Here is a 16,777-nt window from a genome sequence, read left to right as displayed (position 1 = left end):
AATTTTCCCCCGAGAAAACTTGACCCTCGTCCTGGCAGCAGGACACCTCGGGAAGAAAGCCACCCAGCGGCCACCTGGGCGAGACCGGCTGCCCGAGCAGGCGCGCGGGGCCTCTGGCCGCTGGCCCCGGGCTGCCAGCCCCCACCCGGACTCCCAGCCGTGCCAGCAGAGCAGCGTGGAGACGCACGCCGGGGCCCTCGGCAGGCTCTTGGGGCTCCCGGAGGCGGCGGCTAGCGTCTACGGCCATACCACCCTGAACGCGCCCGATCTGGTCTGATCTCGGAAGCTAAGCAGGGTCGGGCCTGGTTAGTACTTGGATGGGAGACCGCCTGGGAATACCGGGTGCTGTAGGCTTTTGCTCCTCCCTCCCTCGCTGCTCCTTTTGTCTTCGGGGACTTCGCCACCACCCCCCCCCCCACCACCACCCCCAGCACCACAACCACCACCACCACCACAACGACCCACCGTGACCACGACCCCGACCCCGTCCGGGCCACCCGCCAGACCCACGCACACCGAATCCTCACAGCTACGTCCCCGAATCCTCTCCCCTCCCCACACTCTCCTGGGGCGTGCGCCCGTGACACGGGTCACCAGCGAGGTTGGTCCCCGGCCACGTTGGGGACCGCTGCCCAACTGCCCTCCAGGCGGGCGGGGAGGGACGTGCGGAAGCCATGAGAAAGTGGGTCCTGCACCCCAGCGGGCCCCACAGCGGGACGCGCCACACCTGGGCTCGCCACAAGGTGGTGCACTGGGTCCAGGGCAAGACGCCAGGGGACAGAGAAGAAGGGAGCCTCAGTCGGGTGCTGCTCCACGTCGCGCTCCGTCGCTCAACCCAAGACAGGGCAGCCAGCGCGCGACCTCTACGTGGGATCCCGCCTCCCACGGCTGAGCCTGCGGTCACAGGGACAGAGGGCGCAGGCCGCCAGAGCTCGGGATGCCAGCGGCAGCTCCCCGTCCCGCTCAAAGGGAGTGAGGGCCGCCGCTGGCGCCCAGTCGCCTGTGCCACCCTCCGGGTCTCAAAGCACTCCTCAGTCAGCTCAAGGACCGGGGCCACCTGGCCTTCGGGGTCACATGGGCTTGGGCACGACGGAAGGGACCGCTTGCCCCCGTGGAACAGACATTCTCCCCGTGGACAACCTCAGGTGCCGGGACCCTCTGCTCCGCCTTGGAAAACCCACCTTCTGCAATGTATGCCCAACGCAATCAGGCCGAGCAGATTGACCCCCTCGGCCCGGCCCCAGTGTGTGATGGGGCTCTGTGCGTGAGGGCTTGCTCTTCCCCACCTACACCAGGCACGGCATCTAACACACACACACACACACACACACACACACACACCACGCAGAGACACCCAGACCACGCTCGCACGCACGGGGACGCACCCTCCTCTCCCCCACCCCACACACGAGCAGCCGAAGGACAAGAGGGTATGGCTGGGGCCTGAGCGGGAACAAGCGAAGCCTTGGTTTGCGGCCCCTCGGCCAACTGCATCAGGATTTTTGTCTGGGCTCGGAGGCCAGAGGATCTCTGCCATTTGCTAGCAGGGCCAGGGATGGCAGGAGGGTGGGTACGGGGCTCAGCCAGGGCCAGTTCTGCTGGCACGATCCTGTAGCACGTGGCCGCGTAGCACGGGGCCGGGTCTGAAGGAGGCCAAGCAGGGGCACAAGACCCAGCAGCGGCACAGGGAAGAGGCCCAGGGCACCCAGGAGCAGACGAGACCCGGGAGTCGTGCGTGCTTGGCGTGGCCGCGGGCCCCGTGACGCCCGAGGACTCGAGTGCTCAGCCCCGTGTAGTGGCCGCGAAGGCCTGCCTGGGAGAAACGCCCCGGGAGGCCGGCAGGAACCCGGGATCGGAAGGGATGTGGAGGGGCCCCGGGTCGGAGGAGATGGCTTTGGCTGTGTTTGGTTTTGTTTCTTCTTCCCAAGATCCCGGGTGTGAAAGGGGCCAGAGGTGAAGTCCTGGGCTGGAAAGCCTCACGATTCAGCCCCGCAGCCCCAGGCCCTGAGTGTGGAGGAGGGCGGAGCGGGTCGGCGAAGGGCGCGGCTGCCGTTTTCCTGATGGGCTGGAGGGGCAGTGGCGCTTTCCGGACGAAGAGGGCCGGAAGGGTCCCCGAGACCTCCGCTGGGAGCCACGCACCCACCCAAGGATACGGCTCCAGGAGGCGACGGAGGAGGGCGGCTGCTTGCCCTGGCCCGAGCTGTGCGTCCCCCGCCTTGGCCACAGCAGTGGACATTCCCAGAAGAACAAGCGCCCGAGAGCACTGAGAAATTTTCCCCCGAGAAAACTTGACCCTCGTCCTGGCAGCAGGACACCTCGGGAAGAAAGCCTCCCAGCGGCCACCTGGGCGAGACCGGCTGCCCGAGCAGGCGCGCGGGGCCTCTGGCCGCTGGCCCCGGGCTGCCAGCCCCCACCCGGACTCCCAGCCGTGCCAGGAGAGCAGCGTGGAGACGCACGCCGGGGCCCTCGGCAGGCTCTTGGGGCTCCCGGAGGCGGCGGCTAGCGTCTACGGCCATACCACCCTGAACGCGCCCGATCTCGTCTGATCTCGGAAGCTAAGCAGGGTCGGGCCTGGTTAGTACTTGGATGGGGGACCGCCTGGGAATACCGGGTGCTGTAGGCTTTTGCTCCTCCCTCCCTCGCTGCTCCTTTTGTCTTCGGGGACTTCACCACCACCCCCCCCACCACCACCACCACCCCCAGCACCACCACCACCACCACCACCACAACGACCCACCGTGACCACGACCCCGACCCCGTCCGGGCCACCTGCCAGACCCACGCACACCGAATCCTCACAGCTACGTCCCCGAATCCTCTCCCCTCCCCACACTCTCCTGGGGCGCGCGCCCGCGACACGGGTCACCAGCGAGGTTGGTCCCAGGCCACGTTGGGGACCGCTCCCCAACTGCCCTCCAGGCGGGCGGGGAGGGACGTGCGGAAGCCATGAGAAAGTGGGTCCTGCACCAAAGCGGGCCCCACAGCGGGACGCGCCACACCTGGGCTCGCCACAAGGTGGTGCACTGGGTCCAGGGCAAGACGCCAGGGGACAGAGAAGCAGGGAGCCTCAGTCGGGTGCTGCTCCACGTCGCGCTCCGTCGCTCAACCCAAGACAGGGCAGCCAGCGCGCGAACTCTACGTGGGATCCCGCCTCCCACGGCAGAGCCTGCGGTCACAGGGACAGAGGGCGCAGGCCGCCAGAGCTCCGGATGCCAGCGGCAGCTCCCCGTCCCGCTCAAAGGGAGGGAGGGCCGCCGCTGGCGCCCAGTCGCCTGTGCCACCCTCCGGGTCTCAAAGCACTCCTCAGTCAGCTCAAGGACCGGGGCCACCTGGCCTTCGGGGTCACATGGGCTTGGGCACGACGGAAGGGACCGCTTGCCCCCGTGGAACAGACATTCTCCCCGTGGACAACCTCAGGTGCCGGGACCCTCTGCTCCGCCTTGGAAAACCCACCTTCTGCAATGTATGCCCAACGCAATCAGGCCGAGCAGATTGACCCCCTCGGCCCGGCCCCAGTGTGTGATGGGGCTCTGTGCGTGAGGGCTTGCTCTTCCCCACCTACACCAGGCACGGCATCTAACACACACACACACACACACACACACACCACGCAGAGACACCCAGACCATGCACGCACGCACGGGGACGCACCCTCCTCTCCCCCACCCCACACACGAGCAGCCGAAGGACAAGAGGGTATGACTGGGGCCTGAGCGGGAACAAGCGAAGCCTTGGTTTGCGGCCCCTCGGCCAACTGCATCAGGATTTTTGTCTGGGCTCGGAGGCCAGAGGATCTCTGCCATTTGCTAGCAGGGCCAGGGATGGCAGGAGGGTGGGTACGGGGCTCAGCCAGGGCCAGTTCTGCTGGCACGATCCTGTAGCACGTGGCCGCGTAGCACGGGGCCGTGTCTGAAGGAGGCCAAGCAGGGGCACAAGACCCAGCAGCGGCACAGGGAAGAGGCCCAGGGCACCCAGGAGCAGACGAGACCCGGGAGTCGTGCGTGCTTGGCGTGGCCGCGGGCCCCGTGACGCCCGAGGACTCGAGTGCTCAGCCCCGTGTAGTGGCCGCGAAGGCCTGCCTGGGAGAAACGCCCCGGGAGGCCGGCAGGAACCCGGGATCGGAAGGGATGTGGAGGGGCCCCGGGTCGGAGGAGATGGCTTTGGCTGTGTTTGGTTTTGTTTCTTCTTCCCAAGATCCCGGGTGTGAAAGGGGCCAGAGGTGAAGTCCTGGGCTGGAAAGCCTCACGATTCAGCCCCGCAGCCCCAGGCCCTGAGTGTGGAGGAGGGCGGAGCGGGTCGGCGAAGGGCGCGGCTGCCGTTTTCCTGATGGGCTGGAGGGGCAGTGGCGCTTTCCGGACGAAGAGGACCGGAAGGGTCCCCGAGACCTCCGCTGGGAGCCACGCACCCATCCAAGGATACGGCTCCAGGAGGCGACGGAGGAGGGCGCCTGCTTGCCCTGGCCCGAGCTGTGCGTCCCCCGCCTTGGCCACAGCAGTGGACATTCCCAGAAGAACAAGCGCCCGAGAGCACTGAGAAATTTTCCCCCGAGAAAACTTGACCCTCGTCCTGGCAGCAGGACACCTCGGGAAGAAAGCCACCCAGCGGCCACCTGGGCGAGACCGGCTGCCCGAGCAGGCGCGCGGGGTCTCTGGCCGCTGGCCCCGGGCTGCCAGCCCCCACCCGGACTCCCAGCCGTGCCAGGAGAGCAGCGTGGAGACGCACGCCGGGGCCCTCGGCAGGCTCTTGGGGCTCCCGGAGGCGGCGGCTAGCGTCTACGGCCATACCACCCTGAACGCGCCCGATCTCGTCTGATCTCGGAAGCTAAGCAGGGTCGGGCCTGGTTAGTACTTGGATGGGAGACCGCCTGGGAGTACCGGGTGCTGTAGGCTTTTGCTCCTCCCTCCCTCGCTGCTCCTTTTGTCTTCGGGGACTTCGCCACCACCCCCCCCACCACCACCACCACCCCCAGCACCACCACCACCACCACCACCACAACGACCCACCGTGACCACGACCCCGACCCCGTCCGGGCCACCCGCCAGACCCACGCACACCGAATCCTCACAGCTACGTCCCCGAATCCTCTCCCCTCCCCACACTCTCCTGGGGCGCGCGCCCGCGACACGGGTCACCAGCGAGGTTGGTCCCAGGCCACGTTGGGGACCGCTCCCCAACTGCCCTCCAGGCGGGCGGGGAGGGACGTGCGGAAGCCATGAGAAAGTGGGTCCTGCACCCCAGCGGGCCCCACAGCGGGACGCGCCACACCTGGGCTCGCCACAAGGTGGTGCACTGGGTCCAGGGCAAGACGCCAGGGGACAGAGAAGCAGGGAGCCTCAGTCGGGTGCTGCTCCACGTCGCGCTCCGTCGCGCAACCCAAGACAGGGCAGCCAGCGCGCGACCTCTACGTGGGATCCCGCCTCCCACGGCAGAGCCTGCGGTCACAGGGACAGAGGGCGCAGGCCACCAGAGCTCCGGATGCCAGCGGCAGCTCCCCGTCCCGCTCAAAGGGAGGGAGGGCCGCCGCTGGCGCCCAGTCGCCTGTGCCACCCTCCGGGTCTCAAAGCACTCCTCAGTCAGCTCAAGGACCGGGGCCACCTGGCCTTCGGGGTCACATGGGCTTGGGCACGACGGAAGGGACCGCTTGCCCCTGTGGAACAGACATTCTCCCCGTGGACAACCTCAGGTGCCGGGACCCTCTGCTCCGCCTTGGAAAACCCACCTTCTGCAATGTATGCCCAACGCAATCAGGCCGAGCAGATTGACCCCCTCGGCCCGGCCCCAGTGTGTGATGGGGCTCTGTGCGTGAGGGCTTGCTCTTCCCCACCTACACCAGGCACGGCATCTAACACACACACACACACACACACACACACACACCAGGCAGAGACACCCAGACCACGCACGCACGCACGGGGACGCACCCTCCTCTCCCCCACCCCACACACGAGCAGCCGAAGGACAAGAGGGTATGGCTGGGGCCTGAGCGGGAACAAGCGAAGCCTTGGTTTGCGGCCCCTCGGCCAACTGCATCAGGATTTTTGTCTGGGCTCGGAGGCCAGAGGATCTCTGCCATTTGCTAGCAGGGCCAGGGATGGCAGGAGGGTGGGTACGGGGCTCAGCCAGGGCCAGTTCTGCTGGCACGATCCTGTAGCACGTGGCCGCGTAGCACAGGGTCGGGTCTGAAGGAGGCCAAGCAGGGGCACAAGACCCAGCAACGGCACAGGGAAGAGGCCCAGGGCACCCAGGAGCAGACGAGACCCGGGAGTCGTGCGTGCTTGGCGTGGCCGCGGGCCCCGTGACGCCCGAGGACTCGAGTGCTCAGCCCCGTGTAGTGGCCGCGAAGGCCTGCCTGGGAGAAACGCCCCGGGAGGCCGGCAGGAACCCGGGATCGGAAGGGATGTGGAGGGGCCCCGGGTCGGAGGAGATGGCTTTGGCTGTGTTTGGTATTGTTTCTTCTTCCCAAGATCCCGGGTGTGAAAGGGGCCAGAGGTGAAGTCCTGGGCTGGAAAGCCTCACGATTCAGCCCCGCAGCCCCAGGCCCTGAGTGTGGAGGAGGGCGGAGCGGGTCGGCGAAGGGCGCGGCTGCCGTTTTCCTGATGGGCTGGAGGGGCAGTGGCGCTTTCCGGACGAAGAGGACCGGAAGGGTCCCCGAGACCTCCGCTGGGAGCCACGCACCCACCCAAGGATACGGCTCCAGGAGGCGACGGAGGAGGGCGGCTGCTTGCCCTGGCCCGAGCTGTGCGTCCCCCGCCTTGGCCACAGCAGTGGACATTCCCAGAAGAACAAGCGCCCGAGAGCACTGAGAAATTTTCCCCCGAGAAAACTTGACCCTCGTCCTGGCAGCAGGACACCTCGGGAAGAAAGCCACCCAGCGGCCACCTGGGCGAGACCGGCTCCCCGAGCAGGCACGCGGGGCCTCTGGCCGCTGGCCCCGGGCTGCCAGCCCCCACCCGGACTCCCAGCCGTGCCAGGAGAGCAGCGTGGAGACGCACGCCGGGGCCCTCGGCAGGCTCTTGGGGCTCCCGGAGGCGGCGGCTAACGTCTACGGCCATACCACCCTGAACGCGCCCGATCTCGTCTGATCTCGGAAGCTAAGCAGGGTCGGGCCTGGTTAGTACTTGGATGGGAGACCGCCTGGGAATACCGGGTGCTGTAGGCTTTTGCTCCTCCCTCCCTCGCTGCTCCTTTTGTCTTCGGGGACTTCGCCACCACACCCCCACCACCACCACCACCCCCAGCACCACCACCACCACCACCACAACGACCCACCGTGACCACGACCCCGACCCCGTCCGGGCCACCAGCCAGACCCACGCACACCGAATCCTCACAGCTACGTCCCCGAATCCTCTCCCCTCCCCACACTCTCCTGGGGCGTGCGCCCGCGACACGGGTCACCAGCGAGGTTGGTCCCAGGCCACGTTGGGGACCGCTCCCCAACTGCCCTCCAGGCGGGCGGGGAGGGACGTGCGGAAGCCATGAGAAAGTGGGTCCTGCACCCCAGCGGGCCCCACAGCGGGACGCGCCACACCTGGGCTCGCCACAAGGTGGTGCACTGGGTCCAGGGCAAGACGCCAGGGGACAGAGAAGCAGGGAGCCTCAGTCGGGTGCTGCTCCACGTCGCGCTCCGTCGCTCAACCCAAGACAGGGCAGCCAGCGCGCGACCTCTACGTGGGATCCCGCCTCCCACGGCAGAGCCTGCGGTCACAGGGACAGAGGGCGCAGGCCGCCAGAGCTCCGGATGCCAGCGGCAGCTCCCCGTCCCGCTCAAAGGGAGGGAGGGCCGCCGCTGGCGCCCAGTCGCCTGTGCCACCCTCCGGGTCTCAAAGCACTCCTCAGTCAGCTCAAGGACCGGGGCCACCTGGCCTTCGGGGTCACATGGGCTTGGGCACGACGGAAGGGACCGCTTGCCCCCGTGGAACAGACATTCTCCCCGTGGACAACCTCAGGTGCCGGGACCCTCTGCTCCGCCTTGGAAAACCCACCTTCTGCAATGTATGCCCAACGCAATCAGGCCGAGCAGATTGACCCCCTTGGCCCGGCCCCAGTGTGTGATGGGGCTCTGTGCGTGAGGGCTTGCTCTTCCCCACCTACACCAGGCACGGCATCTAACACACACACACACACACACACACACAAACACACACACACACACCACGCAGAGACACCCAGACCACGCACACACGCACGGGGACGCACCCTCCTCTCCCCCACCCCACACACGAGCAGCCGAAGGACAAGAGGGTATGGCTGGGGCCTGAGCGGGAACAAGCGAAGCCTTGGTTTGCGGCCCCTCGGCCAACTGCATCAGGATTTTTGTCTGGGCTCGGAGGCCAGAGGATCTCTGCCATTTGCTAGCAGGGCCAGGGATGGCAGGAGGGTGGGTACGGGGCTCAGCCAGGGCCAGTTCTGCTGGCACGATCCTGTAGCACGTGGCCGCGTAGCACGGGGTCGGGTCTGAAGGAGGCCAAGCAGGGGCACAAGACACAGCAGCGGCACAGGGAAGAGGCCCAGGGCACCCAGGAGCAGACGAGACCCGGGAGTCGTGCGTGCTTGGTGTGGCCGCGGGCCCCGTGACGCCCGAGGACTCGAGTGCTCAGCCCCGTGTAGTGGCCGCGAAGGCCTGCCTGGGAGAAACGCCCCGGGAGGCAGGCAGGAACCCGGGATCGGAAGGGATGTGGAGGGGCCCCGGGTCGGAGGAGATGGCTTTGGCTGTGTTTGGTATTGTTTCTTCTTCCCAAGATCCCGGGTGTGAAAGGGGCCAGAGGTGAAGTCCTGGGCTGGAAAGCCTCACGATTCAGCCCCGCAGCCCCAGGCCCTGAGTGTGGAGGAGGGCGGAGCGGGTCGGCGAAGGGCGCGGCTGCCGTTTTCCTGATGGGCTGGAGGGGCAGTGGCGCTTTCCGGACGAAGAGGACCGGAAGGGTCCCCGAGACCTCCGCTGGGAGCCACGCACCCACCCAAGGATACGGCTCCAGGAGGCGACGGAGGAGGGCGGCTGCTTGCCCTGGCCCGAGCTGTGCGTCCCCCGCCTTGGCCACAGCAGTGAACATTCCCAGAAGAACAAGCGCCCGAGAGCACTGAGAAATTTTCCCCCGAGAAAACTTGACCCTCGTCCTGGCAGCAGGACACCTCGGGAAGAAAGCCACCCAGCGGCCACCTGGGCGAGACCGGCTGCCCGAGCAGGCGTGCGGGGCCTCTGGCCGCTGGCCCCGGGCTGCCAGCCCCCACCCGGACTCCCAGCCTTGCCAGGAGAGCAGCGTGGAGACGCACGTCGGGGCCCTCGGCAGGCTCTTGGGGCTCCCGGAGGCGGCGGCTAGCGTCTACGGCCATACCACCCTGAACGCGCCCGATCTCGTCTGATCTCGGAAGCTAAGCAGGGTCGGGCCTGGTTAGTACTTGGATGGGAGACCGCCTGGGAGTACCGGGTGCTGTAGGCTTTTGCTCCTCCCGCCCTCGCTGCTCCTTTTGTCTTCGGGGACTTCGCCACCCCCCCCCCCACCACCACCACCACCCCCAGCACCACCACCACCACCACCACCACAACGACCCTCCGTGACCACGACCCCGACCCCGTCCGGGCCACCCGCCAGACCCACGCACACCGAATCCTCACAGCTACGTCCCCGAATCCTCTCCCCTCCCCACACTCTCCTGGGGCGCGCGCCCGCGACACGGGTCACCAGCGAGGTTGGTCCCAGGCCACGTTGGGGACCGCTCCCCACTGCCCTCCAGGCGGGCGGGGAGGGACGTGCGGAAGCCATGAGAAAGTGGGTCCTGCACCCCAGCGGGCCCCACAGCGGGACGCGCCACACCTGGGCTCGCCACAAGGTGGTGCACTGGGTCCAGGGCAAGACGCCAGGGGACAGAGAAGCAGGGAGCCTCAGTCGGGTGCTGCTCCACGTCGCGCTCCGTCGCTCAACCCAAGACAGGGCAGCCAGCGCGCGACCTCTACGTGGGATCCCGCCTCCCACGGCAGAGCCTGCGGTCACAGGGACAGAGGGCGCAGGCCGCCAGAGCTCCGGATGCCAGCGGCAGCTCCCGGTCCCGCTCAAAGGGAGGGAGGGCCGCCGCTGGCGCCCAGTCGCCTGTGCCACCCTCCGGGTCTCAAAGCACTCCTCAGTCAGCTCAAGGACCGGGGCCACCTGGCCTTCGGGGTCACATGGGCTTGGGCACGACGGAAGGGACCGCTTGCCCCCGTGGAACAGACATTCTCCCCGTGGACAACCTCAGGTGCCGGGACCCTCTGCTCCGCCTTGGAAAACCCACCTTCTGCAATGTATGCCCAACGCAATCAGGCCGAGCAGATTGACCCCCTCGGCCCGGCCCCAGTGTGTGATGGGGCTCTGTGCGTGAGGGCTTGCTCTTCCCCACCTACACCAGGCACGGCATCTAACACACACACACACACACACACACACAAACACACACACACACACCACGCAGAGACACCCAGACCACGCACGCACGCACGGGGACGCACCCTCCTCGCCCCCACCCCACACACGAGCAGCCGAAGGACAAGAGGGTATGGCTGGGGCCTGAGCGGGAACAAGCGAAGCCTTGGTTTGCGGCCCCTCGGCCAACTGCATAAGGATTTTTGTCTGGGCTCGGAGGCCAGAGGATCTCTGCCATTTGCTAGCAGGGCCAGGGATGGCAGGAGGGTGGGTACGGGGCTCAGCCAGGGCCAGTTCTGCTGGCACGATCCTGTAGCACGTGGCCGCGTAGCACGGGGTCGGGTCTGAAGGAGGCCAAGCAGGGGCACAAGACACAGCAGCGGCACAGGGAAGAGGCCCAGGGCACCCAGGAGCAGACGAGACCCGGGAGTCGTGCGTGCTTGGCGTGGCCGCGGGCCCCGTGACGCCCGAGGACTCGAGTGCTCAGCCCCGTGTAGTGGCCGCGAAGGCCTGCCTGGGAGAAACGCCCCGGGAGGCCGGCAGGAACCCGGGATCGGAAGGGATGTGGAGTGGCCCCGGGTCGGAGGAGATGGCTTTGGCTGTGTTTGGTATTGTTTCTTCTTCCCAAGATCCCGGGTGTGAAAGGGGCCAGAGGTGAAGTCCTGGGCTGGAAAGCCTCACGATTCAGCCCCGCAGCCCCAGGCCCTGAGTGTGGAGGAGGGCGGAGCGGGTCGGCGAAGGGCGCGGCTGCCGTTTTCCTGATGGGCTGGAGGGGCAGTGGCGCTTTCCGGACGAAGAGGACCGGAAGGGTCCCCGAGACCTCCGCTGGGAGCCACGCACCCACCCAAGGATACGGCTCCAGGAGGCGACGGAGGAGGGCGGCTGCTTGCCCTGGCCCGAGCTGTGCGTCCCCCGCCTTGGCCACAGCAGTGGACATTCCCAGAAGAACAAGCGCCCGAGAGCACTGAGAAATTTTCCCCCGAGAAAACTTGACCCTCGTCCTGGCAGCAGGACACCTCGGGAAGAAAGCCACCCAGCGGCCACCTGGGCGAGACCGGCTGCCCGAGCAGGCGTGCGGGGCCTCTGGCCGCTGGCCCCGGGCTGCCAGCCCCCACCCGGACTCCCAGCCTTGCCAGGAGAGCAGCGTGGAGACGCACGCCGGGGCCCTCGGCAGGCTCTTGGGGCTCCCGGAGGCGGCGGCTAGCGTCTACGGCCATACCACCCTGAACGCGCCCGATCTCGTCTGATCTCGGAAGCTAAGCAGGGTCGGGCCTGGTTAGTACTTGGATGGGAGACCGCCTGGGAGTACCGGGTGCTGTAGGCTTTTGCTCCTCCCTCCCTCGCTGCTCCTTTTGTCTTCGGGGACTTCGCCACCACCCCCCCCACCACCACCACCACCCCCAGCACCACCACCACCACCACCACCACAACGACCCACCGTGACCACGACCCCGACCCCGTCCCGGCCACCCGCCAGACCCACGCACACCGAATCCTCACAGCTACGTCCCCGAATCCTCTCCCCTCCCCACACTCTCCTGGGGCGCGCGCCCGCGACACGGGTCACCAGCGAGGTTGGTCCCAAACCACGTTGGGGACCGCTCCCCACTGCCCTCCAGGCGGGCGGGGAGGGACGTGCGGAAGCCATGAGAAAGTGGGTCCTGCACCCCAGCGGGCCCCACAGTGGGACGCGCCACACCTGGGCTCGCCACAAGGTGGTGCACTGGGTCCAGGGCAAGACGCCAGGGGACAGAGAAGCAGGGAGCCTCAGTCGGGTGCTGCTCCACGTCGCGCTCCGTCGCTCAACCCAAGACAGGGCAGCCAGCGCGCGACCTCTACGTGGGATCCCGCCTCCCACGGCAGAGCCTGCGGTCACAGGGACAGAGGGCGCAGGCCGCCAGAGCTCCGGATGCCAGCGGCAGCTCCCGGTCCCGCTCAAAGGGAGGGAGGGCCGCCGCTGGCGCCCAGTCGCCTGTGCCACCCTCCGGGTCTCAAAGCACTCCTCAGTCAGCTCAAGGACCGGGGCCACCTGGCCTTCGGGGTCACATGGGCTTGGGCACGACGGAAGGGACCGCTTGCCCCCGTGGAACAGACATTCTCCCCGTGGACAACCTCAGGTGCCGGGACCCTCTGCTCCGCCTTGGAAAACCCACCTTCTGCAATGTATGCCCAACGCAATCAGGCCGAGCAGATTGACCCCCTCGGCCCGGCCCCAGTGTGTGATGGGGCTCTGTGCGTGAGGGCTTGCTCTTCCCCACCTACAACAGGCACGGCATCTCACACACACACACACACACACACACACACACACACACACACACACCACGCAGAGACACCCAGACCACGCACGCACGCACGGGGACGCACCCTCCTCTCCCCCACCCCACACACGAGCAGCCGAAGGACAAGAGGGTATGGCTGGGGCCTGAGCGGGAACAAGCGAAGCCTTGGTTTGCGGCCCCTCGGCCAACTGCATCAGGATTTTTGTCTGGGCTCGGAGGCCAGAGGATCTCTGCCATTTGCTAGCAGGGCCAGGGATGGCAGGAGGGTGGGTACGGGGCTCAGCCAGGGCCAGTTCTGCTGGCACGATCCTGTAGCACGTGGCCGCGTAGCACGGGGCCGGGTCTGAAGGAGGCCAAGCAGGGGCACAAGACCCAGCAGCGGCACAGGGAAGAGGCCCAGGGCACCCAGGAGCAGACGAGACCCGGGAGTCGTGCGTGCTTGGCGTGGCCGCGGGCCCCGTGACGCCCGAGGACTCGAGTGCTCAGCCCCGTGTAGTGGCCGCGAAGGCCTGCCTGGGAGAAACGCCCCGGGAGGCCGGCAGGAACCCGGGATCGGAAGGGATGTCTAGGGGCCCCGGGTCGGAGGAGATGGCTTTGGCTGTGTTTGGTTTTGTTTCTTCTTCCCAAGATCCCGGGTGTGAAAGGGGCCAGAGGTGAAGTCCTGGGCTGGAAAGCCTCACGATTCAGCCCCGCAGCCCCAGGCCCTGAGTGTGGAGGAGGGCGGAGCGGGTCGGCGAAGGGCGCGGCTGCCGTTTTCCTGATGGGCTGGAGGGGCAGTGGCGCTTTCCGGACGAAGAGGACCGGAAGGGACCCCGAGACCTCCGCTGGGATCCACGCACCCATCCAAGGATACGGCTCCAGGAGGCGACGGAGGAGGGCGCCTGCTTGCCCTGGCCCGAGCTGTGCGTCCCCCGCCTTGGCCACAGCAGTGGACATTCCCAGAAGAACAAGCGCCCGAGAGCACTGAGAAATTTTCCCCCGAGAAAACTTGACCCTCGTCCTGGCAGCAGGACACCTCGGGAAGAAAGCCACCCAGCGGCCACCTGGGCGAGACCGGCTGCCCGAGCAGGCGTGCGGGGCCTCTGGCCGCTGGCCCCGGGCTGCCAGCCCCCACCCGGACTCCCAGCCTTGCCAGGAGAGCAGCGTGGAGACGCACGCCGGGGCCCTCGGCAGGCTCTTGGGGCTCCCGGAGGCGGCGGCTAGCGTCTACGGCCATACCACCCTGAACGCGCCCGATCTCGTCTGATCTCGGAAGCTAAGCAGGGTCGGGCCTGGTTAGTACTTGGATGGGAGACCGCCTGGGAGTACCGGGTGCTGTAGGCTTTTGCTCCTCCCTCCCTCGCTGCTCCTTTTGTCTTCGGGGACTTCGCCACCACCCCCCCCACCACCACCACCACCCCCAGCACCACCACCACCACCACCACCACAACGACCCACCGTGACCACGACCCCGACCCCGTCCGGGCCACCCGCCAGACCCACGCACACCGAATCCTCACAGCTACGTCCCCGAATCCTCTCCCCTCCCCACACTCTCCTGGGGCGCGCGCCCGCGACACGGGTCACCAGCGAGGTTGGTCCCAAACCACGTTGGGGACCGCTCCCCACTGCCCTCCAGGCGGGCGGGGAGGGACGTGCGGAAGCCATGAGAAAGTGGGTCCTGCACCCCAGCGGGCCCCACAGCGGGACGCGCCACACCTGGGCTCGCCACAAGGTGGTGCACTGGGTCCAGGGCAAGACGCCAGGGGACAGAGAAGCAGGGAGCCTCAGTCGGGTGCTGCTCCACGTCGCGCTCCGTCGCTCAACCCAAGACAGGGCAGCCAGCGCGCGACCTCTACGTGGGATCCCGCCTCCCACGGCAGAGCCTGCGGTCACAGGGACAGAGGGCGCAGGCCGCCAGAGCTCCGGATGCCAGCGGCAGCTCCCGGTCCCGCTCAAAGGGAGGGAGGGCCGCCGCTGGCGCCCAGTCGCCTGTGCCACCCTCCGGGTCTCAAAGCACTCCTCAGTCAGCTCAAGGACCGGGGCCACCTGGCCTTCGGGGTCACATGGGCTTGGGCACGACGGAAGGGACCGCTTGCCCCCGTGGAACAGACATTCTCCCCGTGGACAACCTCAGGTGCCGGGACCCTCTGCTCCGCCTTGGAAAACCCACCTTCTGCAATGTATGCCCAACGCAATCAGGCCGAGCAGATTGACCCCCTCGGCCCGGCCCCAGTGTGTGATGGGGCTCTGTGCGTGAGGGCTTGCTCTTCCCCACCTACAACAGGCACGGCATCTCACACACACACACACACACACACACACACACACACACACACACACCACGCAGAGACACCCAGACCACGCACGCACGCACGGGGACGCACCCTCCTCTCCCCCACCCCACACACGAGCAGCCGAAGGACAAGAGGGTATGGCTGGGGCCTGAGCGGGAACAAGCGAAGCCTTGGTTTGCGGCCCCTCGGCCAACTGCATCAGGATTTTTGTCTGGGCTCGGAGGCCAGAGGATCTCTGCCATTTGCTAGCAGGGCCAGGGATGGCAGGAGGGTGGGTACGGGGCTCAGCCAGGGCCAGTTCTGCTGGCACGATCCTGTAGCACGTGGCCGCGTAGCACGGGGCCGGGTCTGAAGGAGGCCAAGCAGGGGCACAAGACCCAGCAGCGGCACAGGGAAGAGGCCCAGGGCACCCAGGAGCAGACGAGACCCGGGAGTCGTGCGTGCTTGGCGTGGCCGCGGGCCCCGTGACGCCCGAGGACTCGAGTGCTCAGCCCCGTGTAGTGGCCGCGAAGGCCTGCCTGGGAGAAACGCCCCGGGAGGCCGGCAGGAACCCGGGATCGGAAGGGATGTCTAGGGGCCCCGGGTCGGAGGAGATGGCTTTGGCTGTGTTTGGTTTTGTTTCTTCTTCCCAAGATCCCGGGTGTGAAAGGGGCCAGAGGTGAAGTCCTGGGCTGGAAAGCCTCACGATTCAGCCCCGCAGCCCCAGGCCCTGAGTGTGGAGGAGGGCGGAGCGGGTCGGCGAAGGGCGCGGCTGCCGTTTTCCTGATGGGCTGGAGGGGCAGTGGCGCTTTCCGGACGAAGAGGACCGGAAGGGACCCCGAGACCTCCGCTGGGATCCACGCACCCATCCAAGGATACGGCTCCAGGAGGCGACGGAGGAGGGCGCCTGCTTGCCCTGGCCCGAGCTGTGCGTCCCCCGCCTTGGCCACAGCAGTGGACATTCCCAGAAGAACAAGCGCCCGAGAGCACTGAGAAATTTTCCCCCGAGAAAACTTGACCCTCGTCCTGGCAGCAGGACACCTCGGGAAGAAAGCCACCCAGCGGCCACCTGGGCGAGACCGGCTGCCCGAGCAGGCGTGCGGGGCCTCTGGCCGCTGGCCCCGGGCTGCCAGCCCCCACCCGGACTCCCAGCCTTGCCAGGAGAGCAGCGTGGAGACGCACGCCGGGGCCCTCGGCAGGCTCTTGGGGCTCCCGGAGGCGGCGGCTAGCGTCTACGGCCATACCACCCTGAACGCGCCCGATCTCGTCTGATCTCGGAAGCTAAGCAGGGTCGGGCCTGGTTAGTACTTGGATGGGGGACCGCCTGGGAATACCGGGTGCTGTAGGCTTTTGCTCCTCCATCCCTCGCTGCTCCTTTTGTCTTCGGGGACTTCGCCACCACCCCCCCCACCACCACCACCACCCCCAGCACCACCACCACCACCACCACCACAACGACCCACCGTGACCACGACCCCGACCCTGTCCGGGCCACCCGCCAGACCCACGCACACCGAATCCTCACAGCTACGTCCCCGAATCCTCTCCCCTCCCCACACTCTCCTGGGGCGCGCGCCCGCGACACGGGTCACCAGCGAGGTTGGTCCCAGGCCACGTTGGGGACCGCTCCCCACTGCCCTCCAGGCGGGCGGGGAGGGACGTGCGGAAGCCATGAGAAAGTGGGTCCTGCACCCCAGCGGGCCCCACAGCGGGACGCGCCACACCTGGGCTCGCCACAAGGTGGTGCACTGGGTCCAGGGCAAGACGCCAGGGGACAGAGAAGCAGGGAGCCTCAGTCGGGTGCTGCTCCACGTCGCGCTCCGTCGCTCAACCCAAGACAGGGCAG

The 16,777-nt window shown here is 67.6% G+C and overlaps 8 non-coding genes across 8 annotated transcripts; all 8 read left to right on the top strand.

The window, feature by feature from the left end:
• The first annotated feature begins 235 nt into the window (after positions 1 to 235).
• Positions 236 to 354, top strand: LOC141412745 (5S ribosomal RNA). Its single transcript, XR_012437587.1, has one exon. It is a non-coding gene; the product is annotated as a 5S ribosomal RNA (ribosomal RNA).
• Positions 355 to 2,504: 2,150 nt separating this feature from the next.
• On the top strand, positions 2,505 to 2,623 carry LOC141412346 (5S ribosomal RNA). The gene has a single exon (XR_012437185.1). It is a non-coding gene; the product is annotated as a 5S ribosomal RNA (ribosomal RNA).
• Positions 2,624 to 4,770: 2,147 nt separating this feature from the next.
• LOC141412455 (5S ribosomal RNA) lies at positions 4,771 to 4,889 on the top strand. Its single transcript, XR_012437294.1, has one exon. It is a non-coding gene; the product is annotated as a 5S ribosomal RNA (ribosomal RNA).
• Positions 4,890 to 7,040: 2,151 nt separating this feature from the next.
• Positions 7,041 to 7,159, top strand: LOC141413010 (5S ribosomal RNA). The gene has a single exon (XR_012437852.1). It is a non-coding gene; the product is annotated as a 5S ribosomal RNA (ribosomal RNA).
• Positions 7,160 to 9,318: 2,159 nt separating this feature from the next.
• LOC141412454 (5S ribosomal RNA) lies at positions 9,319 to 9,437 on the top strand. Its single transcript, XR_012437293.1, has one exon. It is a non-coding gene; the product is annotated as a 5S ribosomal RNA (ribosomal RNA).
• A 2,162-nt stretch (positions 9,438 to 11,599) lies between these two features.
• Positions 11,600 to 11,718, top strand: LOC141412453 (5S ribosomal RNA). The gene has a single exon (XR_012437292.1). It is a non-coding gene; the product is annotated as a 5S ribosomal RNA (ribosomal RNA).
• A 2,162-nt stretch (positions 11,719 to 13,880) lies between these two features.
• Positions 13,881 to 13,999, top strand: LOC141412452 (5S ribosomal RNA). Its single transcript, XR_012437291.1, has one exon. It is a non-coding gene; the product is annotated as a 5S ribosomal RNA (ribosomal RNA).
• A 2,162-nt stretch (positions 14,000 to 16,161) lies between these two features.
• On the top strand, positions 16,162 to 16,280 carry LOC141412345 (5S ribosomal RNA). Its single transcript, XR_012437183.1, has one exon. It is a non-coding gene; the product is annotated as a 5S ribosomal RNA (ribosomal RNA).
• The last annotated feature ends 497 nt before the right edge of the window (positions 16,281 to 16,777 follow it).

The sequence above is a fragment of the Castor canadensis genome, chromosome 10 (assembly GCF_047511655.1).
Source record: "Castor canadensis chromosome 10, mCasCan1.hap1v2, whole genome shotgun sequence".
NCBI lineage: Eukaryota > Metazoa > Chordata > Mammalia > Rodentia > Castoridae > Castor > Castor canadensis.
The sequence above is the reverse complement of the archived record's forward strand: the minus strand, read 5'-3'. Positions and strand labels throughout refer to the sequence as shown.